The sequence below is a fragment of the Tyto alba genome, unplaced genomic scaffold, assembly GCF_018691265.1.
Source record: "Tyto alba isolate M040663 unplaced genomic scaffold, T.alba_DEE_v4.0 Super-Scaffold_26, whole genome shotgun sequence".
NCBI classification, from domain to species: domain Eukaryota; kingdom Metazoa; phylum Chordata; class Aves; order Strigiformes; family Tytonidae; genus Tyto; species Tyto alba.
This window is the reverse complement of record NW_024881300.1, coordinates 6865447-6882783: the sequence shown is the minus strand read 5'-3', so window position 1 is coordinate 6882783 and position 17337 is coordinate 6865447.

The following is a 17337-nucleotide window of genomic DNA, read 5'->3' as shown; positions in this document are numbered from 1 at the left end:
TCTGATTCAAGGGGCATAGCATTTACCTTTTTTTCCCTATTTAGCTATCAGGCTATCAAGCAGAACTCCCACAAAAATAAAAACACTAATTAAGACTAGCTGCGTCTTGAAAGTCTTCCCATACTCTCTGCTTTGAGTAAGTTAATTTCACATTCCCAAGTGCTAATTCCAGAGAGTTAGCTCAAAACCTGCAGAAATTTGTATAAACTGTGAGGTCAGAGATGAGAATATTCCCTTTACTTTAGATTCAATTTTATTGAGCATTTGTCATTTTACTGTTATTTTTCTCTTGTGGGAGATGCTAGCTAACAGCAAGGCAGAAGAGTAGAACTGGATTATTGCATGCAAAAGCATCTACATTTGTATGTCCCCTTCAAAGTAATAATAAATTTTAGAAAAAAACCTTCCGTCTTTTTCTTTAAGCATTTTTGAATGTTGCAGATACAGATTACATTTGACCAAAATGAGTTTGAATGCCATTCTCTTGACTAGATTTTTTTCAAGGTATACAGTGAACCAACTGCAGACATAAATTGTGTACAAGCTTGGTTTTTTCTTTCCCAGTGGGAGTGGCAACTGAAATCTGGACCTTTGCCACATTGGTTGTGCAATTCAGATCACAGTACTTATAGAGACAAGATGGTCAGTGCACCAGCATACTAATGCATCTGACTGCTAGACTGGCCATTGTTAGTATTTTATAAATAAAAGTAAACCCAAAGTTTAATATCAGAAAATACCATTTGATGTAATTTTACGATTGAAACATAACTTCCAGTCTCACCACCTACTTCTAAGGGACAGTATTGTAAATTCACTGTTAAAGTTCTCAGCTGCTCTAACAGTGGGATTGCATTTGAAATTCTCAAACAATATATTAGGAGACAAGCATTTTCTATCCTTTTTTTCTTTTTTTTTTTTTTTTTTTTTTGGTAGCCCATGAGTATACAACTCTATGGTTTTCAGTTGTGCATAAGAATTACCTAATAGTTTGCTACAATCAGTTTCTGGTTAATACAAAAGACAATTTAGCTATGTAGTAACATGAAAACAAGCCTAAATAAATCACCATTGAACTTGCATGATTCCTCTAAAACATGAAATGTGATTTTTCTAATCAGTTCTCCTCTTTCAGCAGCTACATAGTGCCATATTAAACAATTTTAACAATAACAAGAAATAAATCACAAACAATTGAATTACAGCACATTACTTTGAACTATTAGACCAAAAAGAAACATTCAATGCAGTGGGTTTGTTAATTTGAAGTTTAAAAAGAATTTTCATATTCATAAAGATTTTAGCATAAAAATAATTTTTCATGAAGAAAAAGGAAAAAAAATCATGTGACACAGTATGCCCATTTGAAAAAGTTGCTCTACATTTTCAGAAAGAAGGAAAACATTTTTAAAAGATATATTACTAGTTTTGAAGGTCATTCCTCCTTTTGCATGCGCATTAGGAGTAGGAATGACTTTTTCCACTTCAAGGTATTGACAGGGATTATATTGAATAAACTCTGTTCGTTAGCTTTCCCCTCTGTCTAGCTTTTAAAGCATACTTAATTATAACAAAATGGTACTTTGCTCTGTCAACAAGTTGTGAAGTCACTTGCTCAACCTTTTTCCTCTCATTCCCTCTGCTATTTCTCTTCTCTGGTCCTGCTTAATTTTTTGCATTTCCTGATTTTTATCTTGGGAAAACAAAAGGCAGCTGCACTAAGTTACATGAAACAGCAAAGTGACTCTGCTAGTTAGTGATTTGCAGGTTCTAAACAGTGAATGTGTGAAATGAAAAGGGGAGTGTCATGTTGCAAAAACTCTTTTCTCTCCCCTTTCTACAGCTGTATTTCTAATCAGCAGAAGATACATCTTGCTTGGAGTCAACCCCCTTTCTCTCTGCACATTCTTAACCTTCTATCTTATGCATGGATCACTGGTTAGCTTAGAAATGCACAGACACAAAAGGGGGAGCTGACATGTGAGGTTTGATGGCAATAATGGCTGTTTATAAGCCTAATCCATCACATTTAGTGGACACCTCCATTTTTGTCCCTCTGAAAAGGTATAAATAATAAAATGGTATAGCTTCAGCTCAGAGGTGCCTTGGTAAATATTTTAACTATTTACAAGATCACATCAATAACAAAAGAAGCATCTGTACCATCCATACAGAGGTCTCTGAATCATTAGAATAGTACCCAGATGGTTCTTGCAATTCATCAACAATAAAATGTCTTCATGTCAGAGCTTTTGTGACATCATTGATATTTTTATATGCCACTGTTCAATACTCCAAACTTGCATTCTTTTCCCCAAAAACATTAGTAAATATTCTCTTTCTCAAGATAAAAAAAAAAAAAAAAAGAAAAAAAAGGAAAAACTTAACAATAAGGATCCACACACAAGGTAGATCCAGCTGCAACTCTTCTCTCCAAATAATCAAGGATCCATATTACTAATGTTTATATGAGACACATATTATCTGGAATACATCAAGGTTAGCACTGTATCAAATCCCTTGATAAACTCAGGCTGCTATTGGCTACTTGGGCAGTAGCAGTTGATAGTTTTTCTTTGATTTTACTTTGCTTGTATCAATGTCACATCCAAACAGCAGCATGTTATACACAGTAACAAAACATAGGAAAGGAAATTCAGCAGTCACAAAATGTATCTGATGGGTTTCCTATTTAAGATCTGACAAGTGAGCTCCGTAGATAGTGATGTTTATTCCTTTCCTTCATAAAGCAAAAATACTTGGAAGTGGCAAGACATAGGTGTATAGATAGTATTACAGCTCTTGTTTCTAGCTAATTAGAGGCTTTGAGTACCTGGTTTTTAGGTGCTAAATGAAAACCAAAAGGAATAAAGCTGGCAATTTTAGAAAAATGTGTAATACCCACTTGTTAAATATCCTATACATTTAAAATATTTCATACTGAGTCATTAGTCTCATTGAATAATTTTAGCTGAAATTGGTAACAATTTTAAATAAGGTCAGCCTCCAGTTTTTGTTTGCTTTTAATCTTATTCATGTATATTATAAATCAGGCTGGGCTTTAAAGTCTTGCCTAAAGAATTTACTCAATTCCATAATATTCCTTAAACCATTGAAGTTTCAGTCACTAAGTTAAAAATAATTTTTAAATATTACTTCAAATGTCTTAAAGTGTTATTTTACAAAGTTTATACACCAGTACTAAAACTTTTTTCTCTAATTGATCAAAACCTTGATAAAATAATTAAATTATACCAGCGTAAAATGTACACAAGTGCAAACCTATGTAAGAAAATGAACACTAGTTCTATTATTATATTAATTCCTTATAACCCTGCACACACACAGGCACACACACACACTTTCTGAGAAAGATGATAAAATGTTAAACGGGAGAATGTTAACAAAGAATAACAATAAAACTATGTTTTTTCCAATATAGAAATACTCTTAGATAAAGTTTGAAAGCCCTCTCCTTCCCAAAGATAAGCAAAATGCCATAGAAGTAAAGCAATTCAGAAGCATTCCTGAATATCAATGCTACGTCAATTCCAAAATTTGGTCAATAAAATTAACAGCCGTCCTTTGAATGGAATATCACACCTCTAAATGAGTTCAAGCTGGTGCTGTTATTGTCCAGTGGAATGTGAGATTTACATTTCACAGCTCCTCACCAAAGTAATGAATGAATCTGATCTCGTAAACAAACAATTCCAGTTTCATGTTATTTCAATGGCCCTCCAACAATGTGTGCCTCCACAAAGAAAAATATTTATCATGTATGTGCCCAGCTCCAATTCTAAATGGAATCATAATGAAATAACACCATAAAAACCATTTTCACAGCTGAGTTTGCAATTTAATAAACAAATGCAAACAAAAGTCTTTGGAGATTAACAGTTAAAAAATAAATGATGTAGAAGACTCCCCACATCACAATGGGAACAACTGGAATGGCCTCCAGCAACATGCTGTAGAGTCACAAGGTATGTGTCCTTGGACTTTTCACAGGCATCAACCTTTGAAGTATGTTATCATGACATCAATGCAAATCAGTCAGATGATTTCAAGGAAAGGTCAAAAGTAATTTGCTTTGTTTGCATGGTCCTAAATATTAAATAATTACTCCGCAAGCACCAAATATTTTCAGACATATTATACTTGTCCTGCACTGGCCTCATAACATTTACTAACTTATTCTATTCTTTACTCTACAAAAAAAGTCATCAACATTTTTTTGCAGTGGAAAGTTTATAGCTAATTTTAAAACTCCAGATCTTAAAAATAACAGTTTGACACTGTGTGGGACTTCATGTGGAGTTTTCTGAAGTGCACACAGATAACGTAGTTCTTGGGGCTTTCATTGAAGTCACTAGCAACTTTCCCCCTCAACATAAATGAGAATAATTAATCTGAGTTCTTGAGAGTCAAATCTTTCTAATAGTACACTAACATAAGGGTGACTGTGCCCAGTACTTGGTTGCCGTTGTATTTTAATTTGGGTCATTTAAGACATGCATTAGATTATCATGGCCGGCCAGAGGTTTCACAACAGCTCAGTAATGCTGCAATTAAACCTACTCGTCTCAGCAAATTTGAATCTTGATATTACATAGAGTACAATGATACCACATTAGATCAATAGCAATATAGTGGAAGGGATGTAGACAGACAAGAGTCCAGATGTCCAATGAAATTTTAACAACATGCATGTTTTTTCTGGATTGCAATCAGGCTGCATGATTATTGATTTTTTCCTTGAATATGGATATGAATCATTAATTCTATGAAATGGTAAGTGGTAGGATTCAATTATGCATTCAGAAAGATTCCTGCTTAAGGTGGCTAAAGGTAATAGACTAACATCACTACATTTCTACAGTAAAACAAATAAAAACCATTCTATTAAAGCTATCACAAATCTACATCATGACCTGAAGACCTTAAACTAAAATCCTGGGCTGGGGGGGAAGGGAATGGAATTAAAAAAAAAAAATCTGCCTTCACTGACTTTCTTCTATGACTGGCACAGCCTTCCTCACTGCTACTACTAGTCCAAAATGAGATGAACATTTAGATTTTAATACTGCTTAGGCAAACAAAGTATTTAAATCTTAAAAGTCTTCTCACTTTATAGGATCCAGCATGTGACACACTTCAGCTTAATATTTATTCCAGTATTCAATATCTAATGTGTTAATAAGAAAACACAGTGATTGAAAAAAAAAAAAAAAAAAAGGAATCCTTTTTTCCCCCCATAAAATAAGCCTCCCAACAAAAGCAATGTTTTAATGAAAAACTATAGTTCAAAACTATGACCTGTCTAATTGTCCAAGCAAGGACTTTACCTAACAACAGACTCTAAATACAGTATCAGGAAATAAGAAAGTAGCCAGTACTAAAATACATTATTTGTCCTTGGCAGATTCTTTGAATTAATTAAGAATTAATTTGGCCTTTTGAATTGTCATGAGAATCCTATGATATACGTATATTTTGGTGGAAGTAGTGTAACAGCTAAACAGAGCACTGGTAAGAGCTTCAATGGAAATATCTTCACCTGGAAAAGTTCAAAAGGTTTTAGGGGGCTCATGCTCTTTTGGATAGAACATACTGAGGATCCTAGCATAATGTGTCACAGTAAGCTTTACTGAAAGACTAGAAGGGCAGAAAACAAAGGGACACATGAAGCATTTTCAAACTGCCTAGGTGACAAGTTTTATCTATACATTTTTGATTGAGATAAATGAGATTAATTTTGAAAGTCAAATGGTGAATCCCTTTCCCAGAGTAGACTCCTCCACTGATCTAGATGGAACGGCTCTGATTATCAAAACAGTAATATGATAATAAAACTAAGTTGTTCATAGTTTTAGCATTCTGAAAATGCATTGTTAGGTCTGATTTTAAGTTATATACTTAAAGAGATCTTAAAATCATAGGCTTCTTGGAGTATAGGAAAATTTCGCATGTAACCTTGCTATGTGAATATGCACATTCATTTTAGGAGAAGTATTCATGAAATATGTGCTACTCCATGAGTGTATGACTTAAAGGTTATGTAAAGGTGTCACAGAAAATGAGCTAATTGATAGTCCTCTGCAGTGCTAGTTAGAGAAATTTTATCAAGATACTCTAATGATTTATAAAGTGCAATTTTAAACAGCGATTTAAGAATATTCACTTTGATGCCTTAGTAATCAAGAATCAGCTCAAAAATTAATGATCGCTTTTATGGTAGCACACTTCATTGAGCTCTAATCCTATGAGATGGTATTTAAAACACTGAAAGTAGTGTCTATTCCCCCAAAACAGACTAAGTTATTTCACATTCCTTTTTAATTAAAATATGACTTAAAATAATGAGCCCTGAACACAAAACTGCAACGCTTATTAGCTTCAATGCAGTCAGGTAGCCAGCTGAGTACACTATATGCTGCATTTTTAAGTCTTCTCAGTGAAAAAGCCAGGTAGCAAATTCTTCTCAGGTGATTGTGCAGGCTCTGATCCAAAGTCCACTTAAATAAACAGGAATATTTCCATTTACTTTAACAGGTTTATGGCTCACTCTCCAAGAAAGGCACTTTTCACTTATATTCTAAGTTTGCACAGCTCCACTTAATTATTGAACGTTTGAGGACTGGACATTTCTATATAATAAAATTTCCAGTTACCGATAAGAAAATACTGGTACTTTTTTCTTCAAGTGAAATTAACGTTCATGGCAGATGTGATATCAACGGCTTGAAATTCTATATCTTGATGCTGGAGGCTTGTACTCAGACTTGCTGGAGTTGATGGTTGAATTTCTCCTTATGACAATGACAGCCTGAGGAAGGGTACTTAACTTCAGCATAACCTGGGCTCTTCAGATTTTTCATTTGTTTAAACTTGCACTGTGCAAGTCTATTATTGTCAAAATGGGAGGTTTTATCAGACAAAATCAACCTATCATTTAATGTATGTGGTATGTTAAATCCACAAAAGATGTGAATATGATACAAGCTGAGTGTCTACTGACAGATACGGACATTTACAGATCTGGAAGTTCCCACTTCAGTCACCACCAGAGCAATCAGTATCTAGGTCAGACAGACATCAAATGGAAGCCACTGCACAAAAGTTTGAGGTTTGATACTGATTTTTTAGCTTCCATTCCCTTTAACAGTCATACTCTTTAATACTTCCAACAGTTTGGAAAACTTCTCACACATGAAGAGAAAACTACCCTTATTCTAAATTTAATTTGGCCTTCACAAGCTTTTGCAGACTTTTCAAATACTAAAACTGAAGTAGAAAGCAAGATGTACAAAGATGTCATCAACTACCCCCCACACACTTCCTTAGTTTTGAGGTCACTCAATGCAGGACCAATATATAGCAGGAAAAAAATTAAGCAGACTGTGGAAGACTAGCTGATAATAATTCTGGAAGACTGACATCCTGTCCCCTTCCCTTCCTCTTCCCTGGGTGTGCAATCTGTTTTGATGACAAATTGAAGACACATTTTTACTTCCTCTGAATTCTCTTCACACTGTGGTGTTTCTGTCTGTCTCATGTTTGTTATATCAACTCTCCACTAAGGGTTTGCCAGAAAATGCAAAACACCAGTATCACATTAAAATAACTTGTCCTAAGTATTTAACAGTTTCTAGGTATTGTTACACTAGCTAAAGCCTTTTTCCTGCAAGAGATTGGAGATAGCCTAGGGCAGTACCAGCATATCCCTTCCAGGATCATACAAAAAAGACTCATCTCACTGTAAAATGGACAGACATGCCCATTTTGTGTTCTAAGCAGCAATTCCCCAAACATTACCAAAATCAGGATGAACAAATAAGCAATTTATAGCTTTTAATATATGCACAAGACCTAATTCTCATCTCAGTTGGTATGAAATGTCTAAAGTTTTTAATGACAGAGGATTCGATCACAGATCTTAATTCATGTGGTACAAACATAGTGTGCTAATTTTGGAAATGGTAGGGCTGATTCAAAGGAAGTTCACTGTATTGACATCAGTATAAAATGGAGGTCATAATTTGACCCCTTCACTGTAATAAGGATGGTAAACCCTCTACCAAAAAGCCCTATTAAAATAAATCCTAGAACTGAGATATATTCATAGCAATAGAATGTAATAATGCAACTGCCTTAATAAGGATTTTACCACCATGTGTTCAATTACAAATATAATAGCCTTACTTTCTATAATTTGCATTAGACACTAAACTTAAGGCTAAAAGCAAAAGGGAAAAAATGGTATTTCTTAGGATTCATGGTCTTTCTCAACTGCTGGACTCATCAAGTGACCATTAAGCATATTTTATGCTGCAGCTTATGCCTCAGTTTCCTTACTTGTAATCTGAGAAAATAACAAATTCTTTCCTAGAAATAGTTCTAAGCCTCTCTGTCATCTACATAAATTTAATCTGTAATGTTATTAGTTATCTACAACAAATCATTACTTTTTTTAATTTGCCTATTGCCAACACGGTTCAAATTACACAGCACATAATCCACGTATGTTTCATAAGTTTAATTTACTGATTTTAGTCAAAAACATCTTTTAAATTAAATGTTGCTATCCATTTTATTGCTCAGCTTGTACTTTGCTTATTGCTGTGTGCCTGCCAAATTCATCTAATCAACACAACAATCTAACTGCAATCAAAGACAGTGGGAGTATTTATAAATCCAATCTGCTGCAGCAAATATGAAAGAATACAGACATTACAGTATTCAGCAATAACAACCCTGAGGGAAGCAGAGTGTCTGCTGTTTTCAAAACTTTTTTTATATTCCTTCCATAATTTCATTTGTACTTTTCTTATGGGCAAACAGCCATACTATCTTTAAAAGCATATTGCATATAAAAATTTAAACTAAATTAGTAAAGTGAAAAAATCAGAAAGTCCATATTTCCAATACATTATGCCAACAGAGCTAACCCTTACAGATGAGAAGGCTATGTACATTCTGCCCATGGCAAGGAAAGAGCATATATTGTGGCTTACTTCCTGTCCAGATATATTGCACACCTCATCTCTTTATATTCTGCACTTGACAGTAGATCACATGCTTCCTAACAGCATCAGATTTATTGCAGAGATGCAGATCAGCTCTTGGGCAAGAGACTGGGCAGCAGCCTGATTCTTGCGCAGTTTCAGGGAGTGCTCTGGCAGTATGGAAGTCAGGGTTGGCATGCCAAGTGTTAGAGTAGTTGTCACAGCCTTTCTTTTTATCATGGCCTTTTACACAAATAGGCAGGGATTAATCATGGACACAGCTTCTCATCTCTCCTGAGCTTGGGAGTCCTCCAAGCAAATTATGTTTGAACGTAGGGAACATGGAAATGAGGGGAAGATGCCTCCACCAGAAATGACTACAGGGAATTGACGCACAAGATAAATTGTCCTGGTAGGCTGAAAATAGACATTTCATATCTAAACCATATCTACAGTCTTTATTGTTTTCAATGTTTTTTCTTCCCTCCTGCCCCATGAGAGTGGAAGAAGATCTTCAAATGAAACGTTAGCCTATACTCCTTTTTCAGCATATGAACTGATGCTTTATTTAATACCTACTCTGTAACTTCTGTGTAACAAGTGAGCTGTTAATTTCTCAACAGCATTTCCATCTCTACTGTATTTCAAGTCCTTCATAAGCATTCATGCATTTATTTTTATAACAACGGTTTCAAACACATAGGTACTATTATACCTCTTTTAAAGACAGAAAACTGCAGCAGAGAAAGCTAAAGTCAAAAGTTTTCAGTAATTCCAAGTGCCCACTTTGGGATCCCCTAAGACTTAACTCCTTCAGATGGCTTTGGAGTATACAGTACCATGTGCATCCATGGGCTCTAAACAACAACAGTGACATTCAGCATTTGATCACACTGTGAAATCCTATGTCAAGAGGCTTACACTTAATAATAAACGATCACAAACTGATTTGTATAGCATTGTAGTATAATTCTGTGGCACTGCTGGCTATGTCTATGAGTACTAGTTGTGCCAAAAAAGAACTCGAGTGCACCACCTCATCTTGTTCAAGATAACTGGCTTCAAACTGCCTTTATGACCAGATACTTAAACTTATGTCAGTCTCCAAACCTACATTTAATTTTCTTGATCTGGCAAGCCACTGGGCTCACACGAGGGAGAAAGTGAATGTATAAAAGCCTGGGGAACAATCATTGAGTTTGGTTTTGAATATGGTATTGAACATGATCTGACAGGATTAGATGAACATGGCCTAGTAGCCTGTATGGCAGATGCAGAAATATAACCTAATTCTCCGGGGCAACATAAACCCATTTTCTTCCTACTGGTGATGCATCTACTTTCTAGCCTTCTTAATCAGCCTGCTCTAGCCTGCTGCATTTTATTCCCACTTTGCTGTCAACCCACTCATGGTCTGTTTCTGATCTCAGTCTCATCTGTATTAAGCAAAAGTGACTCCCATGACTATATGGACGTGAGAGAGATCAGAAACCATCTCAAAGTGCAATAAAAGTAAGGTATCAGATCCAGGGTAGTTACAAATATATTTTCATTTTATATGGAGCTGTGTTCAGGAATGTTTTACATTTTTAACGTGTTGCAGTTTTAATATGTAGGGCCAACTTCAGTCAGTGTAAATTAAACAGACTTTGACTTCAAGGGATGATATTGGATAATTCTGGCTTATAGCACAAAGTAATGGTGGCTTACCTGATTTCTAGCCTATCAGTAACATTTCCCAAATATTACATTTTGGTGCTTTTCAAACAAATTCTTGAACTGTCACTATAGTATTGGGAGACATCTGACCCCTTCTGGCACCATTTCATGTAAATGTTGTGGGGTAGCCTGCTAATTTACGCAGAAGAGTTCATGTTTCTCAGCAAGCTTGAGCTGCTTTTAAGTGGACCTGTCAGAAGGCAGAGTTTTGCCAAGGCAACTGAAGTCTAAGGAAGAAAAGCTATTTGTTGATTTGTTTATTTCAGACTGGTTGAATGTTTTAGATTGAAAAACACTTCTAGGTTTCTTGGGTTCATGGGAAGAATTAACTCAACGATACTTTAGAATCAATTGTCAAGTACTACCACACTGAAGAAAACAGAGCTGTCCTGATTTATACCTCCAGCACATCTGACCCTAAAAGTTACTAGTGTTAACCAATATTTGGTTGAACTGCTATTTTGCAGGCAATTTTCTGTGATTTTAAGGCTTGTGTTAGTAAGATTGCAGTATCTGAACTCTGCAAGAAATTAATGAAACAATGTGATTTGTCAGTGCGAAAGGAGAAAGTACTAATTCTTTCAAACAGAGAAAGTTGAAAGAGGGGAAGAGATTCAATTCGTAAGAAAAACTTTTTAGAAAAAAACTGAATCTGCATTCAAGGCAAAGATCTGATAAATATTGAATAAATAAGTTCAAGTTCATAGCAGCTGAAGAACAGTTCAACTTCAACCATATCATTGTCAGGAAAAACAAATACAAACTTGCCCCAGAGCAAAACAACATTAGAGAAATCAGGAAGAGGACAGATAGACAGACAGTAAGTTATGGACATAAAACTCTTTGTACCAAAACCAATTAACCCTAACCTAAGGCAAGCCTTTTTCTTCTAGCCCTTCATTTAAAGGTTTTACAATTTATAGCCTGTGTTTCTCAGGGGAGGTCTAGCTCTGCATTTCACAGCAGCACATGTGTAATCCTGCTGCAGCACAAAGCACATGATCTAGCTGATATCAGGAAATCCACTTTTCACAAGTTGGAAATACACTGGAACTGAGCTGTAACCAGAATTCACTTCTATTGCAACAGGCCATACAGGTTTGTAGAAATGACAGATTGGAGTGATACTCAGAAGCCTGTCTGTCCCATCCTGCATCTGATATCCTTGGAGGGAAAAAAACCAACCAAACAAAACCAATCTGCTACATTATTGTTTGAAACACAATTGAATTTTTTAAATTGGATTTTAAAAGTTAAGTTTAGGCTTTCAATAAGCATGTATAATTGCCATTAGTAGCAAGGTTGGAAAGTGCAATATGACAACCATTTCATTTACTTACTGCCTTCAAGTTCTGAGAGAAATGCATGCTTGAAAGTCCCTATGGGGCAGGAGCAAGTCACCAACTTCATAAAGAAAAACTCCCAGCTTGCATAAACTTGCATGTTTAATGATCTTTTAAATTTTGTATGATCTCAAATCAGAAGTAAATTACATGTGTACCTAATCTGACTTCAAGACAGAGCTGCTTTAACAAAAGAATTCAGAAGAGGACATTCTTTGCTATGTATCTGTAGATTCAGGCAGAGAGGAAAATAAACCCATTCTGCAGTAATTATTTGCAAATAAACAAAACCTAATTCATGCCACATAAATCATTGTTAGTTTAATAATTCCACAGAAATGCTTACTAAATTCTACAGTATTTACAGCAAACCAACATAATGAATAATTATATCTTCCTTTTTTTTTCTTATTTTATATCATATAAAAGCTTTACGTACATGTTTAGTATCACGCATTTCTATAGCTTCATAACATTAATATATAGGTGTAGGTGATATGCAACTGCAAAGGTACTCTCACTTTACATTCGTATTCTTAAAAAAAATAAGATGCAGCTTCTTTATGAAAAATTATAAAAGAACTAATCTTACAACTTACACAACTTTTAAAATATGTCTATCTGATTCAGACTCATAGAGTTTTGTCTTTGCCGAGCTTTATCTTGGGAGAGAGCCTTTCTAAAATTTCCACCAGCTTTCTATTAATTATATAGTTATTTTTACATGAGGTTTGGTAGGGAAAGAAGTTCTCCTCCTTTGTGAATCCAGAAACATATACATACATGCATACATGAATAAAAAAGCACCAATAATATCAGGAGAAAAAACCCTGCATTTTAGAACAGCTTGAGCCAGGCAACTTTACTGTTTTATATTTTATCTCAAAGCTACCTTGCAAGCAGGTAGAAGTACAGTTTTAAAGGCTCTATATTCCTCCCTTCCATCAAAACCATAGAAACACCTGTGCTAAACAACTTTTGATTTCCCATTGTGAAAATAGCTTCTAAAATTATCTTATTTCTTGGGAATACTGGTCCCATGATAGACTGGAGTAAAACAAACAGGGATGCTGGTTCACAGACAAGTGAAAATTTTATTTTATTCTATTATGCCCACAAAGTGCAGCTGTGATCCTTATACACTGATAATGTTTACTTCCTAGTAGACACTACATGTAATAAAAGTGACTAAAAAGTCAGAAAAGAAACAATGTGTTTTTCTAGTGATCATCTAATTATCTCTAGAGTTTGAAACCCAGCTCATTTAAGGCAATAAAATGAAAAGCTAGTTTATAAGCTGTTTCATGGTATAAAAGAACAGCTCACCAGCAAGCCATATCTGTGAAATACAGAAATGAAACCACCAAAAAATACAGTTTGATAGAATATCAGAAGTATATGTACAGTATCCTTTTCAACACAGATATTTTATTTCAGTTGCTTATTGAGTCTTATGTTTTCTCATCAGGTAAAATTAGATTCTATATCCTTTGAGATCCTAAGCCCTAATAGGGAAAATTATTAATTGCATGTGTATATGTAGTCATTTAAGTCAAAAAACTGGTCTGCTTACAAAATGGATGACTTTTTACCTGAAGATAGGCTACCTAAAAGTATATGCTGTTTCCCCAAATTATTTTTCTGCAACTCATTTACCATACAGCTTCATATGAAACCGAAAACAACAATTTCTATACAACTAATGAACTCAAACCACTAGTATGCTCTGAGATACCATTATTCCCTTTAGAAAATGTTCTGATATACCAGAGATGGTAGATACAATGAATGGAAAGCCAGATTCTTACCATCCAAGAAATTAAGGGAGCATTCAGTCCAGCCTTATTTAGCTAAAGCAACCTTATTCTGGCTGTGACCTCACTATGAATATCACTGAGCTTCTAGTCTGAAGTTTTTCACAGAAAGTTACTTTTCACCTTATTTAGACAGGGAGCTGGATTGAATTTGAATATCCATTTCCTGATCTGTCCCTTTCCTACTTCTGTTTCTTCCAACTAAAATCCATAGTCTGATTTTCACTATTTACCTTTCTGTAGTACTCAACCCCAGGGAATGGAAAAAAGTACTCATCCCCAGGGAGAAAAAGAGGGGGAAAGAAAAAGCAGCAACTGTTAATCCAGAAAACTTCAATGTGACAAAAACAAATGCTTGTCCTAGAGTCAGAGTTCATGATTATGCCTTCTGTTTTAAGCTGAAATTTTTGTAGTACCTCACTTAGTGACAGCCTTGGCTGCAGTGACCACAATATTGTGGAATTTGGGATCCTGCTGAGCACACTGAAGGTTAGTGCTATGACAAAGGTTTTAGATTTCAGAAGAGCAAATTCAGCTTGCTCAGAGCTCTATCGGGAGGGATTCCATGGAAAGCTTCCATGGAGGATAAAGGAGCTGGTGAGTGCTGGGCGTCTTTCAAGAACACTCTCCTGGAAGCATAAAAACAGTTAATCCCCTTTAAAGGTAAGGGAAGCAGTTGGAGCAAGAGACCCCCTTAGCTTAACTGCGAGCTTCTGAGTCTGCTCAAAACCAAAAGAGAAGTGTATCAGATGGAAAAGTGAATGAATACCTGTTGAGAACTAAAAAGGCATTGCCAGGGTGTGCAGAGATGCAGTTAGAAAAGCAAAAGCTCAGCTCAAATTGAAATTGGCCAGAGATGTCAAAAACTACAAGAAAGGGTTCTTCAGGTCTGTAAACAATAAACAGAAGGAAAATATTGGGCTGCTGTTAAACTCGAGAGGAGCATCAGTCACCAACAATGCTGAAAAGGCAGAGTTTCTCAACACTTTCTTCACCTCTGTCTTTACCAGCACTGTTGGGCCCCAGGCCTTGGGAACAAAAATCCAGGTTGATGAAAACACAGACCCACCATCAGTGAAGGAAGAGTTGGTATGCAAACTATTACAGCAGCCTGACCCCTGCAAATCCACAGGCCCTGACATTATCCACCTGAGGGTGTTAAGAAAGCTGGCTAGCACTATTATAAGGCTGCTCTCCATAATGTTTGAGAAGTCATGGAGATCGGGGGACAACTTAGAAGACTGTAAGAAGGCTAAAGTCTACCCCATCTACAAGAAGGGCTTAAAGGAGGATCCAGGAAATTATAGGACCATCAGTCTTACTTCAATCCCTGGGAAAGTTATGGAACAAATCCTCCTGGGCAGTATCACAAGTCAAATGAGGTACGTGATTGGGAAAAGCCAGTATGGATTCACCAATGGCAAATAGTGCTTGACAAATGCAATCACATTCTATGACAAAGTAACCTGCTTGGTTGATGTGGGGTGAGCGGTGGACATTGCCTGCCTGGATTTCTCCAAGGCTTTTGATATGGTTCCACACAGTCTCCTCCTAGAGAAACTGGTGTGTTACAGTCTAGACAAGTGGTCTGTGCAGTGGGTGGGGAACTGGCTGACTGGCCACACCCAGAGGATGATAGGAAATAGCTCTTTTTCAAACTGGCACCCTGTCACAAGTGGGGGCCCTCAGGGAACAATACTGGACCCAATGCTGTTTAGTATCTTCATAAATGATCTGGATGATGGGATCAGGTGTACCCTGATGAAGTTTGCTGACAATACCAAACTGAGTGGGGAAGTGGACACTAAGTAAAGGAGAGGCACCCTGCAGGGAGACCCGAATAGGTTGGAAGAGTGGGCTAACAAGAACCTTATGATGTTCAACAAGGACAAGTGGTAGGTCTTGCACCTGGGAAAACATAATTCAGGAGTGCAGCAAAGACTAGGATCTGCCTGGCTGGGGAGCAGCTCTGTGGAAAGGGACCTGGGGTTCCTGGTGGACAACAAGCTCAATATAAGCAGTGTGCTGCTGTGGCAGCAAAGAAAGCCAACAGGATGCTGCATTGTATCAACAAGGGCATCACCAGCAGAGATAAAGAAGTCATCATCCCACCCTACTTGGTGCTTGTCAGGCCACATCTGGAATACTGTGCTCAGTTTTGGTCCCTGCCATACAGAAAAGATGTGGGACAGGCTGGAAAGGGTCCAGAGAAGGGACACGAAGATGATCAAAGGGCTCAGAAGCATGCCACATGAGGAAAGACTGAGAGAATTGGGTTTGTTCAGCCTTGGGAAAAGAAAGTTTAGGGGAGACCTTATCACCATGTTCCAGTATTTAAAGGATTGGCTACAAAGAAGATGGAGACTCAGCTTTTATAAGAAGTCACATGGACAAGACAAGAGTTAATGGGTTCTAGTTACTCCTAGGGATATACTGACTTGACACAAGAGGAAGATTCTTCACTATTATAACAATCAGCCATTAGAATAATATCCGCAGGCAAGTGGTAAGATTCCCTAACATTAGACAGTTTTAAGATTCATCTGGACAGGGTTCTGGGCCATTTTGTCTAGACCATGCTTCTGCCAAGAGAAGTTGGACCAGATTGCCCTTGAGGTCCCTTCCAACCTGGTATTCTATGAAACCAGCTTGAGCAAGGAGATGGCTTTTCTTCTCCCTCATTCTCCATTATTACATTTCAGTTTTGAGAATCAATAGTATTTCTGTAGATATGAACGAAGAAAAAAAAATCTCTTTATATTATGTTAAATGGTTTATTATGTATGATTTACAAATGTTCCTGTTAGTACTTCACTGTGAAGTACGCCAGTAAAAAATTATATCACAATTGTTTTCAGTGACATTTGTTAACAGTAAACATGGATCTGGCAAGCTTCTCAAGATCCCAAAGATCTGCATCTGTTAAGCAATGTTTACACACAGATCTTTACCTGAAATCTCACATATGAGCAGCGTAATGTAAATTATTCCCTTCTGGGTAGCAGTGATTTACACAAACAGATACTGCTGAACAGAAAACAAGCTTAATGCACTTGTGTTTACTTGAATTTGTGCCCTCAAGAGCATTTCAATATTTATTTTCATAAATATATTTTTGTAAATAATTTAGCACTTTTTAGTTATCTGTTTACCAATGCAATCAATTTAAATTAATGAAACATATCACTTAAAGAACTGCTCATCATGTAAAGAATCCATAACAGTAATAAATTTTAGTACAAAGGGTAGACAGTATTAAGATTACATTTAACATTTATGAGGGTACTGTTTGTTATTTAGAGCCTATATAGAAAGACACCTCCCTTTTTATGGTAATATCACCATCATACACTTCTTAATGTATAACAAGAACATTCGGTCTCTTGCTTTCCAGGCTTAAATAACTTTATTAGCATAATCCCTCCCTTGTTCATGGGGGATTATGTATGATCA